This window comes from Bombina bombina, chromosome 6 (genome assembly GCF_027579735.1).
Source record: "Bombina bombina isolate aBomBom1 chromosome 6, aBomBom1.pri, whole genome shotgun sequence".
Classification (NCBI taxonomy): Eukaryota; Metazoa; Chordata; class Amphibia; order Anura; family Bombinatoridae; genus Bombina; species Bombina bombina.
The window spans coordinates 1,051,203,913-1,051,226,283 of NC_069504.1; the positions used below are offsets into that span (position 1 = coordinate 1,051,203,913).

Genomic DNA, 22,371 nt, shown 5'->3' on the forward strand with positions numbered 1-22,371 from the left:
CTGGTCCCAGCCCTCCACCCATGGCAGTATCCAATACAGGCAGTGACATTGCCTGTATCGGATCTGCCTTCATATGGTAACAGAGTACTATAGCTAAGCAAATTAGATCAATTGGAAAGTTAATTAAAAATATATGCTTTATCTGAAACAAGAAATAACATTTTGGGGTTTCATAACCCTTTAATGTCCCTTTATTCTCTGTGTTGGCATCAATAATGGCACTTTGAGGAAAATGGCCATGCACAAGACCTATGACCATATCACCAACTGATCATGTGATCGTTAACCTCTTAGATGCGCATGACAAGCCCTTCTCACCACAAGGGGGGCAGGACTACCTACTAAAGAGCAGGAAGTGTGAGAAAGCTAGGGGGCTGGGGGAGAGGGCTTTGGAAACCGTATGTCAGCCCCCAGGCCATTTACAGGGACCCCTCATTTAAAGGAAGGGGAGTTTACCTTCTATATTTCAGGTGATCTCTGTAAAAACAGTGAATACCTGCAGCAGCTTTTAAAATGTTTTTTTTTTTTAACCAAAGGGGGAGGAGGGTTCTTATGGAGTACCTATCTCCTATACGCGTTGGTCTAGACTCTAGAGGGACAAGTGACCTGTCATTTGAATGTTCATACTCTCCTCTTTCCATTGAGGGGGTCACTTGCCGCCCTAGGATGCAGCTAATTACCATTAAATATTATGATCATCTACCCCACTAGAAAAAGATTTCAAGTGGTGGGGGAGGGGGCTTACTATAAAGCCCCTATTTCCCGTCTGTTCAAAATGTGTTTAGCCACCCCTCTGGGAAATCAGAATTTTGTGTAATTTCAAATGTAGGTAATATTTGTTTGGGTAAATGTTTTATACCTACTCATTTTCGACAAAGTCCAAGATGGTGCATGGCGACAAAAATAATTATTCTTTTTTGTGATTTTTAATTGCTAATTTAATTGAACCATTTAAAGTAAGAAAATCATAAATTCCACTGTTTCAGGAAGGTGAACTGATGCTAAATGGGGACAAAAAAAAAATGTGTGTTTGAAATATTAAGGAAGTAAGGATTCCTTAGTTGCTATTTACTATATACACCACAGAAAATGACACAAACATTTTTATTTTATTTTTTGTTTTTTTTGCATTTTAAATAGTGGTATTTTCTCACATTATGATATTTCTGCAAACTAAAGTTATTTTATAAAAATGCTTAGTTGCCTAAAGAAATAAGGTGTAATTTGTGCGGGTACCTCACAGAAAGAAAGTTAAAATGTAAATAATGATAGACTCTCAGTAGTTATTCCGACCCTTATAGACTATGACCAAGTAGGCTTCATCCCACATAGAGAGGGCCCAGACACGACAAGATGCATCCTGAATCTTCTACACTTTGCCTCGACACAGCAGATCCCCCTTTTGGCCCTGTCCTTAGATGCCGAAAAGGCGTTTGACAGGGTCAGATGGGACTATCTATGGAAAACTATGGAATCCTTTCGAATTCCGGACTCATTTATACTTGCAGTCAGGGCCCTCTACTCCAGCCCTTCAGCTAATGTATGGGGAGTGGGGTTCCAATCCTCCCCATTCATCATAACTAATGGCACTAGGCAGGGGTGCCCATTGTCGCCCCTGCTGTTTGCCTTAGCTATCAAACCCTTGGCTCAGAGCATCAGAGAGGACTCACGAGTATCAGGCCTTAACATTGGGACGCAGACCCATACAATTTACTGTATGCCGATGACCTCACCCTTTTGTTATCCTCACCCAGGGACTCCCTCCCTCCTGTTTTTGAGATAATAGAAAAGTTTGGTAAATTGAGTTATTATAAGCTTAACATCTCGAAGACGGAAGCTCTTCCCATACACATACCATCTAAGGCCCTTGCCTGTCTTCAAAAGAAATACCAATTCCATTGGAATGAATCTACCCTTAAAGGGACAGTTTACCCAAAATGTGAAACAATTTTAAATATAACAGCATGAAAAGTTAAACATAGTAGTGCTGAATAATGTTTTGGAATCGTTGCCTGCTTTAATATATAATTTTTTGAAGTCTCCGTTTCTTAAGTACTAACCTAAGCCCATCATATTATTTTGTGGCCGAGCGGCCAGTTCGACTTTACTCTTTTTGCGCAGCGCGCATGCGCTGCCCCTCACGTTGATGTCACCGCAAGTGTGAACTCTGGCTTGAGCTGCGTAAAAGAGCATCCGTGTTCATATGTGAACACTTTTCTTTTTATCATCTAGAAGGAATGTAGGGACACATACTGAAGTTTTTTTTAAATAATACTATATAAAGCTGGCATTGATTAAATGGTTATCCCAGAGTAACTGCTGGTGTTGTAGTTGTGAGGAGGTATTCTATACCATTAATAACACGTTAACCTCATCATATGGAGATGCTAAGCACAGTTGTCAGGTATCACAAATTTGCGAGTAGATATGTGCATATATTCAGCGTTCATTAATCGTTAGATAAACAAAACCAGTACCAAATATTGCTGTGGTCTGGGCATTCGGCTCTTTCTGCTGCCAGATTCATTAGGAAAGAAGTGCAATACAAGAATATCTGTGCAAATCTGAATATCTGTGGTTGCACTTCTTTCTAAATAAATCCTGCGGCAGAAAGAGCTGAATGCCACAGACCAAAGCAATATTCAGTATTTGTTTATCTAATGATTAAGGAATGCTGAATATATGTGATAACGCGACCGCAACATTGAGGACTCACTGATGGCAAGTGGGGCGTGCGTGAAGTGTTTTGCGTGCATCTAATTAATTGCGCAAATGGGATTGGTCAGGGGGCGGGCTGAGAACACACTGTTGCCCATCCCTTTTACCTGGGCGTTCCGGGATCATCGAGAACAGATCTTGGGAATATCCCTCAGCCCAGACCCATCTATCACAATTGCCCGCAATTATTCGGACAGACTCCTAGAATTCAGGAAACTACTAGACACATGGGAATTCTGTGAAATTTCCTGGACAGGTCGCATTGCTGCGATAAAGATGTCCTTTCTTCTCAAAATCTCTTACCTCTTCAGGTCCATACCGTACAATATTCCTAGACCCACCCTAAACAAACTACAGAGTCTGATGACGTCTTATGTCTGGAGAGGTAACAGACCCAGAACCTCTAGGCGAACTTTAGAGAAACCAATTGAACATGGAGGCCTCGCCCTCCCTAATCTTATAAACTACTACTATGCAGCCAGGCTCTCACAACTGTTAGCCTGGAACAACACGGAACACCATTCGAAGTGGCAGATGCTCGAATCAGAACTCATTCCATCTTCACTCACTCTGATGGATCTCCTCTGGATCCCATCCCACCATAGACAGCAACTGAACATTACCCTCCAAGTATTTAAACACGCGTATCAGTTATGGGACCGAGTCCGACATAATCCAGCCATATCTCCTTACCCTTCACCTATGTTCACTATCCGGGGAGCGCTGTACTGCCTACCAGATTCCCACCCCGAAGCATGGCAACACAGACAGATACAGACAGTGACAGACTTTTATGATAGCGACATGTGGCTCTCAAACCCCAATCTTTACTCTAAGTACCAAATCCCTCCTAACCTTAGCTTTGAGGCATATCGCCTGAGCACACGCTTACGCACATGGGGGTATCCAAAGACAAAACTCAGACGACCTACATCTTGGGAGTCCATGTGGCAACAAGCTTCCAATATCTCACACCCCTTATCTGCACACTACAACTCGCTCAACAACACGCGCACTCCGCACAAAATTTCACAACATACTGCATGGGAAAGAGAGCTGGGTTTCTCCGCAGACCTCGACACATGGCAGGCTAGAATCCTGATAACTAAAAAGTTGATACACTCTGCTACCCTTTGGGAGTTACATTATAAAATTCTTGTTCGCTGGCATCTAGTCCCAACCATTTTACACAGAATTTATAGCACCAGCTCTCCTACATGCTGGAGACGATGCCAACTTTCCAGTTTACTTCTATTATAAATTTTTCTTTGCTTTTTTTGTTATCCTTTGATAAAAATCAAGAAGGTAAGCTCAGGAGTGTGCACGTGTGCAGCAATATATGGCAGCAGTTTAGCAACCTTATACATTAACAAGTGCACTAGATGGCAGCCCCATTTCCTGTTAAGTGGTGCTCCAGATATGTGCATGATACCGATCTAGATATCTATTCAACAAAGAATGGCATGAGAACGATGCAAATTTGATAATAGAAGTAATCTTGAAACTTTTTTTTTTCGAATTGTATGCTCTCTCTGAATCATGTGGGTTTCCTGTCCATTTAATACCTTTGTTTTTTCTTTTTTCAAAGGAACATTGTACACTAGATTTTTGTTTGCATAAATGTTTTGTAGATGGTCCATTTATATAGGCCATCTGGGAGTGTTTTTATAAAAATGTAGGTTTGCTTATTTTTTTTTTAAGAACATTGTGCTGATTTTCAGACTCCTAACCAAGCCCCACAGTGCCAGATGTATACATGCGTTTACAGACTCCTGCAGGCGCCTGTTTATCTAATCTGTGTTTTTATATGCAGGGAAGGGGAGTGTCTGCTCTTTTTGTTCACCCAGTCGCCAGGATTTCAATATGGCGACACCAATGACTAGAGGGAGGTGGGGAATAACCTCAATACTATGCATATAAATGTATTTAGTGTTTATCCCCTTTGCTACAGGGAATTTCAGAGAAAAAGAACCCAGACGTACTGGAGAATTTTAGGCATTTTTGCTATCACTCAAATGAAAAAGAAATAGAGATTTTGTTTTTTATTTACCTATGAAAACTGTATATATTTTAAAGTAGACAACCCATGGTATTGATCTAGGCCCATTTTGGTATATTTGATGCCACTATTTGGCTACCAAATATGATCATATAAAAAAAATCATAAACTGAAATTATTTACACACTACTGCAGTCATAAGACAAATGGTTGTAAAAGCTTCTCCGGGGTCCCCATTGTTCAGAAACGGCAGACATGCATGGCTTTGCAATTAGCTTTTGGCAATTAGAAGGCCGCTAATTGCAGCTGCTTTGAAAGGTTATTTTTTTCTGTAGTGTATAGATTACCCTCCTATCTGACACCACCCACCCCCCTAATCCCATCTGATTCCTCCCAAACAGCTTTCTTTCCTCCTCTCCCCCCCCCCCCCCCCCTACTGGTCACCACCATCTTAAGTACTGACAGATAGTTTGCCAGGGTGCAGTTTGGTTGTTGTTGTTTTTAAATAGATTTATGTTTTTCTGTAGTGTAGGGGTCACTCCTCCCCCTCCCTGATACCCCCCCAGCAGCTCTTACCCTCCCACTGCCTGCTGCCATATTTCTAACTGACAGCTAGTCTGCCAATAACAATTAAAACATTTTTGTTTAGTTTAATTTTTTCTGTAGTGTAGTGTTCCCCCTAACCCTCCACTCTCCAAGATCCCTTTTTTAAGTAACACAGGGTCCCCCTTCAGCATTATGTGCCATAGTGTAGGGACCCATCCCTCCCTCTCCCCGGCCTCACATTTTTTCTGTAGTGTAGAGAACCCCACACCAACCCTCCCACCACCCACCCACTCTGGTCCCAGCCCTCCACCCATGGCAGTATCCAATACAGGCAGTGACATTGCCTGTATCGGATCTGCCTTCATATGGTAACAGAGTACTATAGCTAAGCAAATTAGATCAATTGGAAAGTTAATTAAAAATATATGCTTTATCTGAAACAAGAAATAACATTTTGGGGTTTCATAACCCTTTAATGTCCCTTTATTCTCTGTGTTGGCATCAATAATGGCACTTTGAGGAAAATGGCCATGCACAAGACCTATGACCATATCACCAACTGATCATGTGATCGTTAACCTCTTAGATGCGCATGACAAGCCCTTCTCACCACAAGGGGGGCAGGACTACCTACTAAAGAGCAGGAAGTGTGAGAAAGCTAGGGGGCTGGGGGAGAGGGCTTTGGAAACCGTATGTCAGCCCCCAGGCCATTTACAGGGACCCCTCATTTAAAGGAAGGGGAGTTTACCTTCTATATTTCAGGTGATCTCTGTAAAAACAGTGAATACCTGCAGCAGCTTTTAAAATGTTTTTTTTTTTAAACCAAAGGGGGAGGAGGGTTCTTATGGAGTACCTATCTCCTATACGCGTTGGTCTAGACTCTAGAGGGACAAGTGACCTGTCATTTGAATGTTCATACTCTCCTCTTTCCATTGAGGGGGTCACTTGCCGCCCTAGGATGCAGCTAATTACCATTAAATATTATGATCATCTACCCCACTAGAAAAAGATTTCAAGTGGTGGGGGAGGGGGCTTACTATAAAGCCCCTATTTCCCGTCTGTTCAAAATGTGTTTAGCCACCCCTCTGGGAAATCAGAATTTTGTGTAATTTCAAATGTAGGTAATATTTGTTTGGGTAAATGTTTTATACCTACTCATTTTCGACAAAGTCCAAGATGGTGCATGGCGACAAAAATAATTATTCTTTTTTGTGATTTTTAATTGCTAATTTAATTGAACCATTTAAAGTAAGAAAATCATAAATTCCACTGTTTCAGGAAGGTGAACTGATGCTAAATGGGGACAAAAAAAAAATGTGTGTTTGAAATATTAAGGAAGTAAGGATTCCTTAGTTGCTATTTACTATATACACCACAGAAAATGACACAAACATTTTTATTTTATTTTTTGTTTTTTTTGCATTTTAAATAGTGGTATTTTCTCACATTATGATATTTCTGCAAACTAAAGTTATTTTATAAAAATGCTTAGTTGCCTAAAGAAATAAGGTGTAATTTGTGCGGGTACCTCACAGAAAGAAAGTTAAAATGTAAATAATGATAGACTCTCAGTAGTTATTCCGACCCTTATAGACTATGACCAAGTAGGCTTCATCCCACATAGAGAGGGCCCAGACACGACAAGATGCATCCTGAATCTTCTACACTTTGCCTCGACACAGCAGATCCCCCTTTTGGCCCTGTCCTTAGATGCCGAAAAGGCGTTTGACAGGGTCAGATGGGACTATCTATGGAAAACTATGGAATCCTTTCGAATTCCGGACTCATTTATACTTGCAGTCAGGGCCCTCTACTCCAGCCCTTCAGCTAATGTATGGGGAGTGGGGTTCCAATCCTCCCCATTCATCATAACTAATGGCACTAGGCAGGGGTGCCCATTGTCGCCCCTGCTGTTTGCCTTAGCTATCAAACCCTTGGCTCAGAGCATCAGAGAGGACTCACGAGTATCAGGCCTTAACATTGGGACGCAGACCCATACAATTTACTGTATGCCGATGACCTCACCCTTTTGTTATCCTCACCCAGGGACTCCCTCCCTCCTGTTTTTGAGATAATAGAAAAGTTTGGTAAATTGAGTTATTATAAGCTTAACATCTCGAAGACGGAAGCTCTTCCCATACACATACCATCTAAGGCCCTTGCCTGTCTTCAAAAGAAATACCAATTCCATTGGAATGAATCTACCCTTAAAGGGACAGTTTACCCAAAATGTGAAACAATTTTAAATATAACAGCATGAAAAGTTAAACATAGTAGTGCTGAATAATGTTTTGGAATCGTTGCCTGCTTTAATATATAATTTTTTGAAGTCTCCGTTTCTTAAGTACTAACCTAAGCCCATCATATTATTTTGTGGCCGAGCGGCCAGTTCGACTTTACTCTTTTTGCGCAGCGCGCATGCGCTGCCCCTCACGTTGATGTCACCGCAAGTGTGAACTCTGGCTTGAGCTGCGTAAAAGAGCATCCGTGTTCATATGTGAACACTTTTCTTTTTATCATCTAGAAGGAATGTAGGGACACATACTGAAGTTTTTTTTAAATAATACTATATAAAGCTGGCATTGATTAAATGGTTATCACAGAGTAACTGCTGGTGTTGTAGTTGTGAGGAGGTATTCTATACCATTAATAACACGTTAACCTCATCATATGGAGATGCTAAGCACAGTTGTCAGGTATCACAAATTTGCGAGTAGATATGTGCATATATTCAGCGTTCATTAATCGTTAGATAAACAAAACCAGTACCAAATATTGCTGTGGTCTGGGCATTCGGCTCTTTCTGCTGCCAGATTCATTAGGAAAGAAGTGCAATACAAGAATATCTGTGCAAATCTGAATATCTGTGGTTGCACTTCTTTCTTAATAAATCCTGCGGCAGAAAGAGCTGAATGCCACAGACCAAAGCAATATTCAGTATTTGTTTATCTAATGATTAAGGAATGCTGAATATATGTGATAACGCGACCGCAACATTGAGGACTCACTGATGGCAAGTGGGGCGTGCGTGAAGTGTTTTGCGTGCATCTAATTAATTGCGCAAATGGGATTGGTCAGGGGGCGGGCTGAGAACACACTGTTGCCCATCCCTTTTACCTGGGCGTTCCGGGATCATCGAGAACAGATCTTGGGAATATCCCTCAGCCCAGACCCATCTATCACAATTGCCCGCAATTATTCGGACAGACTCCTAGAATTCAGGAAACTACTAGACACATGGGAATTCTGTGAAATTTCCTGGACAGGTCGCATTGCTGCGATAAAGATGTCCTTTCTTCTCAAAATCTCTTACCTCTTCAGGTCCATACCGTACAATATTCCTAGACCCACCCTAAACAAACTACAGAGTCTGATGACGTCTTATGTCTGGAGAGGTAACAGACCCAGAACCTCTAGGCGAACTTTAGAGAAACCAATTGAACATGGAGGCCTCGCCCTCCCTAATCTTATAAACTACTACTATGCAGCCAGGCTCTCACAACTGTTAGCCTGGAACAACACGGAACACCATTCGAAGTGGCAGATGCTCGAATCAGAACTCATTCCATCTTCACTCACTCTGATGGATCTCCTCTGGATCCCATCCCACCATAGACAGCAACTGAACATTACCCTCCAAGTATTTAAACACGCGTATCAGTTATGGGACCGAGTCCGACATAATCCAGCCATATCTCCTTACCCTTCACCTATGTTCACTATCCGGGGAGCGCTGTACTGCCTACCAGATTCCCACCCCGAAGCATGGCAACACAGACAGATACAGACAGTGACAGACTTTTATGATAGCGACATGTGGCTCTCAAACCCCAATCTTTACTCTAAGTACCAAATCCCTCCTAACCTTAGCTTTGAGGCATATCGCCTGAGCACACGCTTACGCACATGGGGGTATCCAAAGACAAAACTCAGACGACCTACATCTTGGGAGTCCATGTGGCAACAAGCTTCCAATATCTCACACCCCTTATCTGCACACTACAACTCGCTCAACAACACGCGCACTCCGCACAAAATTTCACAACATACTGCATGGGAAAGAGAGCTGGGTTTCTCCGCAGACCTCGACACATGGCAGGCTAGAATCCTGATAACTAAAAAGTTGATACACTCTGCTACCCTTTGGGAGTTACATTATAAAATTCTTGTTCGCTGGCATCTAGTCCCAACCATTTTACACAGAATTTATAGCACCAGCTCTCCTACATGCTGGAGACGATGCCAACTTTCCAGTTTACTTCTATTATAAATTTTTCTTTGCTTTTTTTGTTATCCTTTGATAAAAATCAAGAAGGTAAGCTCAGGAGTGTGCACGTGTGCAGCAATATATGGCAGCAGTTTAGCAACCTTATACATTAACAAGTGCACTAGATGGCAGCCCCATTTCCTGTTAAGTGGTGCTCCAGATATGTGCATGATACCGATCTAGATATCTATTCAACAAAGAATGGCATGAGAACGATGCAAATTTGATAATAGAAGTAATCTTGAAACTTTTTTTTTTCGAATTGTATGCTCTCTCTGAATCATGTGGGTTTCCTGTCCATTTAATACCTTTGTTTTTTCTTTTTTCAAAGGAACATTGTACACTAGATTTTTGTTTGCATAAATGTTTTGTAGATGGTCCATTTATATAGGCCATCTGGGAGTGTTTTTATAAAAATGTAGGTTTGCTTATTTTTTTTTTAAGAACATTGTGCTGATTTTCAGACTCCTAACCAAGCCCCACAGTGCCAGATGTATACATGCGTTTACAGACTCCTGCAGGCGCCTGTTTATCTAATCTGTGTTTTTATATGCAGGGAAGGGGAGTGTCTGCTCTTTTTGTTCACCCAGTCGCCAGGATTTCAATATGGCGACACCAATGACTAGAGGGAGGTGGGGAATAACCTCAATACTATGCATATAAATGTATTTAGTGTTTATCCCCTTTGCTACAGGGAATTTCAGAGAAAAAGAACCCAGACGTACTGGAGAATTTTAGGCATTTTTGCTATCACTCAAATGAAAAAGAAATAGAGATTTTGTTTTTTATTTACCTATGAAAACTGTATATATTTTAAAGTAGACAACCCATGGTATTGATCTAGGCCCATTTTGGTATATTTGATGCCACTATTTGGCTACCAAATATGATCATATAAAAAAAATCATAAACTGAAATTATTTACACACTACTGCAGTCATAAGACAAATGGTTGTAAAAGCTTCTCCGGGGTCCCCATTGTTCAGAAACGGCAGACATGCATGGCTTTGCAATTAGCTTTTGGCAATTAGAAGGCCGCTAATTGCAGCTGCTTTGAAAGGTTATTTTTTTCTGTAGTGTATAGATTACCCTCCTATCTGACACCACCCACCCCCCTAATCCCATCTGATTCCTCCCAAACACCTTTCTTTCCCCCCCCCCCCCCCCCCCCCCCCCCTACTGGTCACCACCATCTTAAGTACTGACAGATAGTTTGCCAGGGTGCAGTTTGGTTGTTGTTGTTTTTAAATAGATTTATGTTTTTCTGTAGTGTAGGGGTCACTCCTCCCCCTCCCTGATACCCCCCCAGCAGCTCTTACCCTCCCACTGCCTGCTGCCATATTTCTAACTGACAGCTAGTCTGCCAATAACAATTAAAACATTTTTGTTTAGTTTAATTTTTTCTGTAGTGTAGTGTTCCCCCTAACCCTCCACTCTCCAAGATCCCTTTTTTAAGTAACACAGGGTCCCCCTTCAGCATTATGTGCCATAGTGTAGGGACCCATCCCTCCCTCTCCCCGGCCTCACATTTTTTCTGTAGTGTAGAGAACCCCACACCAACCCTCCCACCACCCACCCACTCTGGTCCCAGCCCTCCACCCATGGCAGTATCCAATACAGGCAGTGACATTGCCTGTATCGGATCTGCCTTCATATGGTAACAGAGTACTATAGCTAAGCAAATTAGATCAATTGGAAAGTTAATTAAAAATATATGCTTTATCTGAAACAAGAAATAACATTTTGGGGTTTCATAACCCTTTAATGTCCCTTTATTCTCTGTGTTGGCATCAATAATGGCACTTTGAGGAAAATGGCCATGCACAAGACCTATGACCATATCACCAACTGATCATGTGATCGTTAACCTCTTAGATGCGCATGACAAGCCCTTCTCACCACAAGGGGGGCAGGACTACCTACTAAAGAGCAGGAAGTGTGAGAAAGCTAGGGGGCTGGGGGAGAGGGCTTTGGAAACCGTATGTCAGCCCCCAGGCCATTTACAGGGACCCCTCATTTAAAGGAAGGGGAGTTTACCTTCTATATTTCAGGTGATCTCTGTAAAAACAGTGAATACCTGCAGCAGCTTTTAAAATGTTTTTTTTTTTAACCAGAGGGGGAGGAGGGTTCTTATGGAATACCTATCTCCTATACGCGTTGGTCTAGACTCTAGAGGGACAAGTGACCTGTCATTTGAATGTTCATACTCTCCTCTTTCCATTGAGGGGGTCACTTGCCGCCCTAGGATGCAGCTAATTACCATTAAATATTATGATCATCTACCCCACTAGAAAAAGGATTTCAAGTGGTGGGGGAGGGGGCTTACTATAAAGCCCCTATTTCCCGTCTGTTCAAAATGTGTTTAGCCACCCCTCTGGGAAATCAGAATTTTGTGTAATTTCAAATGTAGGTAATATTTGTTTGGGTAAATGTTTTATACCTACTCATTTTCGACAAAGTCCAAGATGGTGCATGGCGACAAAAATAATTATTCTTTTTTGTGATTTTTAATTGCTAATTTAATTGAACCATTTAAAGTAAGAAAATCATAAATTCCACTGTTTCAGGAAGGTGAACTGATGCTAAATGGGGACAAAAAAAAAATGTGTGTTTGAAATATTAAGGAAGTAAGGATTCCTTAGTTGCTATTTACTATATACACCACAGAAAATGACACAAACATTTTTATTTTATTTTTTGTTTTTTTTGCATTTTAAATAGTGGTATTTTCTCACATTATGATATTTCTGCAAACTAAAGTTATTTTATAAAAATGCTTAGTTGCCTAAAGAAATAAGGTGTAATTTGTGCGGGTACCTCACAGAAAGAAAGTTAAAATGTAAATAATGATAGACTCTCAGTAGTTATTCCGACCCTTATAGACTATGACCAAGTAGGCTTCATCCCACATAGAGAGGGCCCAGACACGACAAGATGCATCCTGAATCTTCTACACTTTGCCTCGACACAGCAGATCCCCCTTTTGGCCCTGTCCTTAGATGCCGAAAAGGCGTTTGACAGGGTCAGATGGGACTATCTATGGAAAACTATGGAATCCTTTCGAATTCCGGACTCATTTATACTTGCAGTCAGGGCCCTCTACTCCAGCCCTTCAGCTAATGTATGGGGAGTGGGGTTCCAATCCTCCCCATTCATCATAACTAATGGCACTAGGCAGGGGTGCCCATTGTCGCCCCTGCTGTTTGCCTTAGCTATCGAACCCTTGGTTCAGAGCATCAGAGAGGACTCACGAGTATCAGGCCTTAACATTGGGACGCAGACCCATACAATTTACTGTATGCCGATGACCTCACCCTTTTGTTATCCTCACCCAGGGACTCCCTCCCTCCTGTTTTTGAGATAATAGAAAAGTTTGGTAAATTGAGTTATTATAAGCTTAACATCTCGAAGACGGAAGCTCTTCCCATACACATACCATCTAAGGCCCTTGCCTGTCTTCAAAAGAAATACCAATTCCATTGGAATGAATCTACCCTTAAAGGGACAGTTTACCCAAAATGTGAAACAATTTTAAATATAACAGCATGAAAAGTTAAACATAGTAGTGCTGAATAATGTTTTGGAATCGTTGCCTGCTTTAATATATAATTTTTTGAAGTCTCCGTTTCTTAAGTACTAACCTAAGCCCATCATATTATTTTGTGACTTTACTCTTTTTGCGCAGCGCGCATGCGCTGCCCCTCACGTTGATGTCACCGCAAGTGTGAACTCTGGCTTGAGCTGCGTAAAAGAGCATCCGTGTTCATATGTGAACACTTTTCTTTTTATCATCTAGAAGGAATGTAGGGACACATACTGAAGTTTTTTTTAAATAATACTATATAAAGCTGGCATTGATTAAATGGTTATCACAGAGTAACTGCTGGTGTTGTAGTTGTGAGGAGGTATTCTATACCATTAATAACACGTTAACCTCATCATATGGAGATGCTAAGCACAGTTGTCAGGTATCACAAATTTGCGAGTAGATATGTGCATATATTCAGCGTTCATTAATCGTTAGATAAACAAAACCAGTACCAAATATTGCTGTGGTCTGGGCATTCGGCTCTTTCTGCTGCCAGATTCATTAGGAAAGAAGTGCAATACAAGAATATCTGTGCAAATCTGAATATCTGTGGTTGCACTTCTTTCTTAATAAATCCTGCGGCAGAAAGAGCTGAATGCCACAGACCAAAGCAATATTCAGTATTTGTTTATCTAATGATTAAGGAATGCTGAATATATGTGATAACGCGACCGCAACATTGAGGACTCACTGATGGCAAGTGGGGCGTGCGTGAAGTGTTTTGCGTGCATCTAATTAATTGCGCAAATGGGATTGGTCAGGGGGCGGGCTGAGAACACACTGTTGCCCATCCCTTTTACCTGGGCGTTCCGGGATCATCGAGAACAGATCTTGGGAATATCCCTCAGCCCAGACCCATCTATCACAATTGCCCGCAATTATTCGGACAGACTCCTAGAATTCAGGAAACTACTAGACACATGGGAATTCTGTGAAATTTCCTGGACAGGTCGCATTGCTGCGATAAAGATGTCCTTTCTTCTCAAAATCTCTTACCTCTTCAGGTCCATACCGTACAATATTCCTAGACCCACCCTAAACAAACTACAGAGTCTGATGACGTCTTATGTCTGGAGAGGTAACAGACCCAGAACCTCTAGGCGAACTTTAGAGAAACCAATTGAACATGGAGGCCTCGCCCTCCCTAATCTTATAAACTACTACTATGCAGCCAGGCTCTCACAACTGTTAGCCTGGAACAACACGGAACACCATTCGAAGTGGCAGATGCTCGAATCAGAACTCATTCCATCTTCACTCACTCTGATGGATCTCCTCTGGATCCCATCCCACCATAGACAGCAACTGAACATTACCCTCCAAGTATTTAAACACGCGTATCAGTTATGGGACCGAGTCCGACATAATCCAGCCATATCTCCTTACCCTTCACCTATGTTCACTATCCGGGGAGCGCTGTACTGCCTACCAGATTCCCACCCCGAAGCATGGCAACACAGACAGATACAGACAGTGACAGACTTTTATGATAGCGACAGGTGGCTCTCAAACCCCAATCTTTACTCTAAGTACCAAATCCCTCCTAACCTTAGCTTTGAGGCATATCGCCTGAGCACACGCTTACGCACATGGGGGTATCCAAAGACAAAACTCAGACGACCTACATCTTGGGAGTCCATGTGGCAACAAGCTTCCAATATCTCACACCCCTTATCTGCACACTACAACTCACTCAACAACACGCGCACTCCGCACAAAATTTCACAACATACTGCATGGGAAAGAGAGCTGGGTTTCTCCACAGACCTCGACACATGGCAGGCTAGAATCCTGATAACTAAAAAGTTGATACACTCTGCTACCCTTTGGGAGTTACATTATAAAATTCTTGTTCGCTGGCATCTAGTCCCAACCATTTTACACAGAATTTATAGCACCAGCTCTCCTACATGCTGGAGACGATGCCAACATCTAGGCACTACACAACACATTTGGTGGTCCTGCCCAGTCATTCAGCCACTCTGGAAAAAAGTCTACAGCCTCCTCCGCAACTTGGGAATCACCATACAGTACACTCCTGTAACAGCTCTGCTCCATCTCCAGATGCCAAACCTCACCACCCCAAAAGAAGCCCTTGCAATTTATGTCCTCATGGCCACAAAATTAACAATAGCCAGATCATGGAGGAATGAAAACCCCCCATCCTTCTCCCAGACACTCGCTGTAATCCAATATATTGGTCGTATGGAGCAGTACTCCTACAAGACCCTAGACAAAGTTGACTCTTTTTTCGAGATCTGGTCCCCATGGCTTACGAAATTTCCTGATTGGGGTGCACACCAAACAACAAATTCTCAAACTTAAGCATGTCTCTACTTCTTTTCCGCCCCCCCCACCCCCCCCCTCCGCCTCTCCCCCGGGCAGTGAAGCATCATCCTACTTTCCTATCAATATCCAGTACTCAAGCCTTATATTCCCTGTTATTGCTACGCATATATCCCTGAAATAACTACTCATATTAACTTTACATCTTCCAATCCCATTCCCCCATAAAAGAAAAACAAAAACAAATTGAGACCATACTTCACCATAACATGAGTTACGCTCTATTTACAACTTTGTATTACAATAATTCATGAAGATGATATACCTCGTTTTGCATTATTTTCTCTTAATCTGGTAATAACCATCTCAATGTTGTTAACGCTGTGATTGTTTATTCAATGTGCCTCTTACCCAATTGTTATTGTTCTACTCTTCATTTATCTCAATAAAAAAATGTTTGCTTAAAAAAAAAAAAATGTAAATAATGAAGGCAAAACACTAAAAGTACCTCTAGCACAGGGGTGTGAAAATTGCACAGCGGGAAAAAAAGAAAAAGAAAACGTTGCTTATTTATTTAAAAAAAACATTGTTACAAACACTTACATAAAATACTAATTAAAGGTCTGATTCATGGCTGTTAATTTAATATATTTGTTTAGGTGCTCTTAAAGGCACATAAACGTATATTATTTTTTGGGACTATTATTTACATCTATTATTATACTTTATACCTTATTTTAAAATATACTCTCTAATTATCGTGATGTTTGTGTGTGTGTGTTTATAGATATATATATATATATATATATATACACAAAAGGAGATCAGCAGGAACTCTATTGATTTCTTAACCCTTTCATGACAGGGTCAATTTGTCTACATCGGAACAACTTTCCTATGTAGACAAATTGAAATCCCACGATCGCGAGATTTCAGTTATGGGATCGGGTCGGGGGCGTCCTCCAGACCGCAATCGTATCCAGGAAGTGCCGTTGGCTTCAGGACAGCCAAACGGCTAGGGCGTTCTATTCCGTCCTAACGGCACTAAAGGCCAGCGTGGTTAGGACGGAATAGAACGCCATAACGACATTAAAAGGTTAAATATTTCACTTTATTGTGCAAACATACGTTGAGATTTATGGTGAATGCCCCGATCAGTTGCAGGCTCATTCATTTGAGCCTGCAACTGATATTTATGAAGCAGCTTTTTAAACCGCTGCTTCCTAAACCCTCTCTCGCCAAACTGAAAATAACCCCAGATTCATTTGACCAGGGTGACTGACAAGCCCTGCTCTCACACAATTGGTTGTGTGAGGGTAGGGGGGCAGTATTGCACGAGTGTTCCCACTTCCCTTGTGCAATTATAAATATGGGGAAAAGCTGTGCCACACAATTTGCATTATGATGCAGACAAGTTCACTACATGTTGTGAATTCTGTCTACTCGCAAATTGATCAATCTTGCACATATTGACGTTTCGGGAATAGTGCTCCCCTTCTTCAGACAAAAAGGGGTGCTCTATTACCCAAAACGTCACTATATATTAGTCTGCACATTTTCGGAGCAAATATAGGATTTAGCAATGATAAAGCTTGCCCTATGCTTGCACAATAAAGTGTGAAATATTTTAAAAATCCAGAGAGTGTGTTCATTCTACTTGGCTTTATATATTGTATTGTCCCTGGTGGCCGAGAGAGTGCGCATCTTATATTTACATACACATATGTACACCATTAGGGACTCCACTACAGCACAGTGAAAAAAGTTGTCCAGAAATACTTGAAAAAAATACATTTTCTATAGCTCGCTCGCCGAACAATCACACTTTTAAATATCAAACAGTCTTTAATATGTAAAAGTTTGGTCATGGATTTATACATAAGCACCTAGTTACAGACGTGCCTACCAGCAACACCGAGGACTTTCTGCAGTTGCTCCCGATTCCGAACACTTCACACTTAGCGCCTCCTCCTGGCTCTCCAGCCGTAGCCAATCAACACAGCTCTGACTGGTGCATGCCGGGAGGAAGGTCTCCTCTGTTTCCTAGTCAGCGCCTACTGTTTTTTTTTAAGTAAACTTTGTTATATTATGCCTTCGAGCCCCATCGCATTTACCGCATTACAAATACAGAATATTACAGTGTAGTTGCTGTATTTTATGGTTTGTATATTATGTAATACAGTTATCCTAAGAGCCGAGCGGTAGGGGAAACAGATCTCCACGAGGGAACCACTTTAGATACAACACCAGATAACTTCCGACCGACATACTACAAACATATTGTTTATATTTATTTATTTATTTGAGAGGTCACTTTAGAAAACGTGAGAAAAATACAGTGGAATTAGCGTTTCTTAAAATGTGTGCAACTGTGCATTAAGTACTAATCTCTTATCCAGGTGACGATCAATAAATTTAGACTAAAAAAAAAAAAGATGCAGGTGCCTTTCTGCAGATTACATTTGCTTGAAAATCTGTAAAAACTTTATATTTCTCATGTATTTGGTTATGTTACATTAAAAGCACTAATATGTTAATTAAATAACATTACAAAAGTAGATTATATAAACTGTTCAACTTCTATTTACGAGATTACTATATTTTCTGAAATCAGATAATTTGAAGTAGGTTTATTCAGCATAACATTCATAAAAAAAAGTGTTATACATTTTAAAGGGACACTGAACCCAAAAATTTTGTTTTGTAATTCAGAAAGAGCATGCGATTCTAAGCAACTTTCTAATTTACTCCTATTATCAATTTTTCTTTGTTCTCTTGCTATCTTTATTTGAAAAAGAAGGCATCTATGCTTTTTTTGAGTTCAGTACTCTGGACAGCAATTTTTTATTGGTGGATGAATTTATCCACCAATCAGCAAGGACAACCCAGGTTGTTCACCAAAAATGGGCCGGCCTCTAAACTTACATTCTTGCATTTTAAATAAAGATACCAAGAGAATGAAGAAAATTTGATAATAGGAGTAAATTAGAAACTTGCTTAAAATTTCATGCTCTATCTGAATCATGAAAGACATTTTTTGGGTAAAGTGTCCCTTTAAATGAGAGATCACTGTCCTTGCCAACAAAATGTCTACCAAAATAGTTTTCTTACATTGTAATATTATTTTTCTTCTATATTGGGTAATCACACGAACTAACCAAATTGTATATATTATTTTCTTTTTGAATTTTTTTGCTGACTGAGAAACCTATATACTCACTTATACTGTATGTAATTCCAAATGCAGTTTAATCTCTGATTATTTAATAACGGTTCTTAAAAAAAAATCATCTGCTGAAAACAAAGCCTACAATTTCACATGATCTTTTCAGACTTGCAGGTTGAGACATTAATATGACGGCAGGGGTCAAGTCCTACAAAAAAAAAGAGTGGGAACTCATAAAGACTTCCACCCCCTCACAATTAATATTGTTTTATACACACACACACACAATGCATATATATTATACATAATAATTTTAATTGTATTTTGCTCAGAAATCAACTTTACCCAGCAGTGATTCAACCTACTCCCAGCTGATGAGTGGCAAAACCACAAAACAATTGTCCTGGGATTGGTCTGAATCACTGTACTAACCCTAGCTAAGCTTAAAAGCTCTGTAATACGGCAATGCTAATATGGCGTAAAGGGAAGTCTGCCTTAAAAAGCAGACTAAAAGTAAAAAAGTGAGTCATTGTGATCCACATTTGCATATCTTACCCAGAATCCTTTGATGCATTGGAAACAATGTATTCAAATAGTTTCTGTGGGAAAAGCAAGTCTTCTAACTTGTCTAGATTTGTAAATGGGTTACAACATGAGTTATTTTCTCCACATTTTGTATTTAGTGGAGGATTTTAAAATCACTTTTTGCCTTTCCATAGTTGTATTTGTTTTATATTTATATATATATATATCATCTATACACTTTGGTTAATGAAAGCAAATTAAAACCAATGAAGGGTTGAGTGGTTGACTTTGTGCCCGAGACTCCACCTCTCTTACAGAGTCTCGCCCACATAAAGGGACAGTCAACACCCGACACAACAGGATTCCATATTTTTGAAACGCTAACGAAGATCCGCCTTCACCACCTCTATTTCCACCACCTAATTTCTCTATTACCTCTATCCTTGTCCTAGTAATCCTTACAAATACATAATTTAATCTCCACAAAATATGGCCGCCATTCACCAATCAGAATGTAATCCTCGGTCAGATTCTTCAAACTCGTTCACTGTGTTTAGCCTATGCGCGATTCAATAGGAACCGAAAAAGCGGAACGTTATTCTCCACAATTGTTTTTGAGAGCTAAGAAATTAATTTGCTGCGACAAGTCCGATTGCTGTTTCCGATCTGACAGAATTACAAATGCGCATGCACAATGACGTATCGAGCGCATCATCAATCCCTACATGAACTAGACTGAAATGGAATAGACATGGGGAAGAAGGAGGACGGGGAGGAGTTTGGTGGCCATATTTCGAGGAGATTAACTGATGTATTTGGAAGCATTACTAGGACAAGGACAGAGGTAATAGAGAAGGGAAATATGGAATCCTGTTGTGTCGGGTGTTGACTGTCCCTTTAAGGTGCAATAGTCATATTTCTTCAGAGGGGAGCTAAATAACCCCAGAGCAAGCCACATAGAAATGTAAGCACCATGCATTCCACACAGTGCGGAGTGTTCACACAGCAGCACAGCTGACATGCTTGCATTTAGTGTATTGTAGAACGTGTTACTGCCCATTACTAGAGGATCTCACTATCACTCTAACCCTAACAAGACTATGCTACAGCTCCTCCCACCAACAGCAGCAGTGTTTACTGAAGTGTTTCTGTTCTCTTTCCAGGGGGAACTTAGTTCCACCTGCAAAAATAGTGCAGGAACTCTGAGGGTAACACGTGTTGCACATTGGTGCTAGGTGACAAATTTACCAACATCCCTACAAAAATAAAGATTAATAATTTTGCCTACTCAATGTTTTCAACACTGTAATTTGTGTTTCCCTTATAAATGAAATTATTGGTATATACAGACACTGCAAAGAATCTTACTTAAAATAAATGTAAAACATGCAATTTTCACACTGACGAAAAGGCAATATATTTTGGATACATGCTGAGTTATAAGGAAAAAGATGCAAAGATCCCACTCAGTGTAACATAGTAGATGATATTGAAAGAAGACAGAAATTCTTTGAGTTAAACTTATACAGATCGTACCTGATTTACAATAAATAAGCTGCCAGTTGAACTTACATTAATACAATTAGAAAGTCGTTCTCTTTAATCAACTCTCAAGCACATTTTTTCTAGAGTAAAAATACATAATTTGACTAGCCTCTCCTCATAGTTGAAATCCTCCATTCCCCTTATTAATTTTGTGGCCCTTCTCTGAATGTTTTCTAATTCTGTAATATTCTTTTTAAAAATTGGTCCCAAGAACTGCACTCCATAGTTAAAGCGAGGTCTTACCAGGGATTTATATAGCAACATAATTATGCTTTACTCCCTCGCATCTGTTTTTTTTTTTTTATTAGTTTAACAATATCTATTTCTCATAAACCATGCAGATTTGAACTCATAATCTTGTTTTCACAAATATATTATTGAATACAGTTACTTACAATCTATTCCAATATCCCCCCACTGCCAATGTCAGGCTTACTGGTCTATAAATTCCTGAATCAGGCCTCCTCTTTTTAAAAAGTGGCACCACATCAGCTTTATGCCAGACCTGTGGATAATGAGTCTTGAAAAATTACGAGTAGAAGTGTGGCTATGACAGTGCTAAGATCCCTTAGAACCCTTGGCTATATTACACTTGGACCACACATGGAGAGGGACAGTGTGCACTCTAGAGGGGCAGTGGAATGTCAAATCATTACTCTGTGGCTCCATTACGTTTAAAATTAATCCAATAATTTTGGTTATTTTTGTAATATGTTCAAGTATGTGTGCATCTATAATTGTTATTTCCTAGATGCTTGCTATGGACTAAGAGACACCAGCAGGGGTCATTGTGTCATTTTATTACAAGGAACATTTACCAGTCTTTAACTAATGTGGTAGATGTGGTAGGTAATTATCAATATATATATATATATATATATATATATATATATATATAAACAAAAAGATATGATAACTGCGCTATCCTAATGTCATGTAAGGAGACATACTAATAATAAACAGATATCACAAATAAAGCAAGATGTTGATACAAAATATCAATTAATATTAAATGCAAATATTGCAATGTCCACAAAGATAAATATAATCTGAAGATAGGCAGCTGAACTAGAGAAGTGTGTGAAGGCTCCCACTTTGCCTCCACAAGATGTGTATGTATAGAAGGTTTTGTTCTGCGCCTTTCTTCTGTGGAAGTGTAATGATGATAATAACGGGGCCAAGTCTCCCCTGTTCCTGAACACTTACTTCAAACAACCTCAATCGATATGAGGTAAGTAGTCACCCTTCGTAATGTATCCCCATAGACACCTGCAACTCCTTCCGCTGATTCGTCAGTAGAGCAGCCTCCTTCTTCCTCAGGGGGATAGAAGTACGGTATATGATATACCGTACTTCTATCCCTCTGAGGAAGAAGGAGACTTTGAAACGCGTCAGGGACGGTGTACGGATACACTTTGAGTTATTAGAGACTCTGAGTTTTTTTTGTACGATCTTATTACCACTGGAATTTATTATTTATTTGGCTTTTACTTACCTCATATCAATTGAGGTTTTTATGTGTGAGTGGGCTGACAATTGTGTCCTATATTGTGTTTTTTTTTAATAAAGACATACTTCACTATCTCTGGACCATTTGTTTTGTTCCCTTTACATGTGTGATGAGCCACCAGTTGTTCCAGTGAAGATCAAAACTACAGCCTCAGCACACAGCACGTTTGATCTACCTTCAGGCTGCTCTACTGACGAATCAGCGGAAAGAGTTGCAGGTG

At 40.3% G+C, this 22,371-nt stretch overlaps 1 protein-coding gene across 2 annotated transcripts in view; it reads right to left on the reverse strand.

Annotated features, from left to right (window-relative positions):
• Window positions 1–22,371, reverse strand: part of RAD52 (RAD52 homolog, DNA repair protein) — a 362,327-nt gene that overhangs the window by 333,046 nt on the left and 6,910 nt on the right. Inside the window, exon 1 of one of the 2 annotated variants that reach the window (XM_053718841.1) lies at window positions 17,312–17,362. The exons of the other annotated variant lie outside the window; for it this stretch is intronic. The gene's annotated coding sequence lies outside the window, so the exon portion shown is untranslated. Of the gene's footprint in view, window positions 1–17,311; window positions 17,363–22,371 lie in introns of those variants that run through there. 2 annotated transcript variants of the gene reach the window in all.